A 2,302-nucleotide genomic window follows, 5' to 3' on the forward strand; every position below is an offset into this window, starting at 1 on the left:
ATCAACTATCAAGAAATAGCAAGATAAAAGTGCAGCTCACCTGATGGGTGTGAGCATTACTCGGCGCGGCTCTGAACGCCTACCTCTTCTCCCTTGGACCCAGCGAGATGGATCACTACGTAGGTACTACTAGCTTCTTCTGCGCCATCATCGATCTTTTCTGTTTCCGCCATGTTTACGTAAGTAAAGTGTTGCTTATGGTACACAATCGAACACGAACCGCATCCTTGGCGCAATGGTAGCGCGTCTGACTCCAGATCAGAAGGTTGCGTGTTCGATTCACGTAGGGTTCAATCCCTGAACAAATCCGGATTCCTTTTCTGTTTCTTTTTACTTCGGCAACCTGTTTCTTTTTTGAGGGGAGACATAGACTTCATTTAAGCAACGTCTGGGATTTCGTCCGCTATTACATGTAACGCCTACATGTAAAATACTTCCTCCGGTCCTTTTTACTCTGCACATTGGATTTGCCGAAAGTCAAACTTTGCTAAGTTTGACCAAATTTATATTAGAAATATTAGCATCTACGTCATGGCACGCCAGCAAGAACGCGGTGATCCTCTCGGCATTTGAAGACTGCATGCGGCCCTCCGAGTTGAAGTTTGATAAACTGCAGATCTGGGCTAGAGTGCTAAACCTCCCGTTCAACCTACGGGCGGAACCATGGAGTACGGCGATTGCTCATCAGATTGACAAAGAGGCATCATCAGTGCAGTTTGATCATAATGCGGGGTATCTAAGGGCGAGAGTAACTATGGATGTTAATAAACCCTTGAGAAGGTGGATACTGATTGAATCTAAGAGGAGGAAGTGCATGGATCCTTATGATATTGTCTATGAGAAAGTGCCACACTTCTGTTTCTCATGTGGCAAGTTGGGCCACTCGGATTTGGTTTGTATGACACCTGGAATGAGGGATGAGAACGGCGATCTCCCCTTCGGCAAAGGTCTGAGAGCGCAAGATGATTGGAGAAAGGCTGCTTCAAGCGAGAGTTCGACACGGGAGGGCTCGCCCCCCGAAAAGCAAGGCTGACACCAAAAACTCGAGTACTGCGGCCAATGGTACAACTGAGGTGACATCCCCTGCAAAGGACACAAGGTTTCAGCAAAAAAGAAAGGGGGGACCTCATAGTCAGAACCAAGTTTATAGGAAGGTGGATCGACCCCTTCTTACGAATTCTCCTCACCAGGATGAGGGAGAGAGAGCTACTGAGAATGTTGTTCAAAGTGATTCTGTTGAGGATTCTGTTTCTGAAAGAGAACCTAAGAAGAAGAAACCTACCTCGAGCAATTCGGAAAAGTCAGCAGAGGCTGCGGTGCAGCCCTGCTCGAGCCAATGAGTTGCTTGAGTTGGAACTGTCGAGGGCTTGGGAACCCATCGACAGTTCGAGAGCTTCGCTGTGTGGTGAAGCAGGAAGGGACCGCTCTCCTTTTTGTGATGGAAACTAAAATCTCATCCAAAAGGATGGAGAGCATGAAGACTTTGTTTGGTTTCTCAGGATGTTATGCCGTGGACAGTACGGGCCTTAGTGGCGGTATTGGTCTGTTCTGGACGGATGTGGTGGAAGTGGAGCTGAAAAATTATAGTTCTTGCCACATCGACGTTCTAGTGAGGAAGAAGACCCAAGGCTCGAAGGAGTGGAGGGTTACCGGTTTTTATGGAGCCCCGAAAGTGGAAGACCGGCCACATAGTTGGAGGTTCCTACGTACACTTCATGCAATCCAGCATGAAGCGTGGTTGTGTGTTGGTGATTTCAACGAGACACTTACTGCCTCCGAACACTTCTCGAGAGCGGCCCGACCTAAATATCAAATGAGGGCGTTTAGAGAGGCAGTTGATGATTGCTCTTTTTAGGATCTTGGTTGGTCTAGGACAGAGTATACTTGGGACAATGGACAGCAAGGAGGCGCAAACATAAATGCCAGACTGGACAGAGGTTTTGGAAACCCTCAGTATATTCATATGTTCCCTGATACGCATGTTCGACATATTGCAACCGTGGAGTCGGACCATTGTTTTGTACTGGTTGATCCACGGGAAAGTTTGTCAGGAACAAGAATACGAACGGCTGGACAGTTTCTTACGAGGACGTTTGGTAGACTCACGTCGATTACGACCAGCTAGTACTTCAGCAATGGCAAAAAGGTGCGGGACGGCATGGGTTGGCTGGTGTGGTTGGTGCTCTCAACAATATGCAGCAGAAACTTGCAAGTTGGGGAGCCAAGGAGTTCGGAGACTTAGCACGCAAGGTTCGGAAGCTGCGCACTAAACTTGAACGCCCTCGGGGCCGCTCTATGGGGC

General features: G+C 48.3%; 1 non-coding gene across 1 annotated transcript; it reads left to right on the plus strand.

Moving 5' to 3' along the window:
- The first annotated feature begins 221 nt into the window (after window positions 1-221).
- TRNAW-CCA lies at window positions 222-293 on the plus strand. Its single transcript has one exon. It is a non-coding gene; the product is annotated as a tRNA-Trp (tRNA).
- Window positions 294-2,302: the final 2,009 nt, after the last annotated feature.

The sequence above is a fragment of the Triticum dicoccoides genome, chromosome 2A (genome assembly GCF_002162155.2).
Source record: "Triticum dicoccoides isolate Atlit2015 ecotype Zavitan chromosome 2A, WEW_v2.0, whole genome shotgun sequence".
NCBI classification, from domain to species: Eukaryota; Viridiplantae; Streptophyta; class Magnoliopsida; order Poales; family Poaceae; genus Triticum; species Triticum dicoccoides.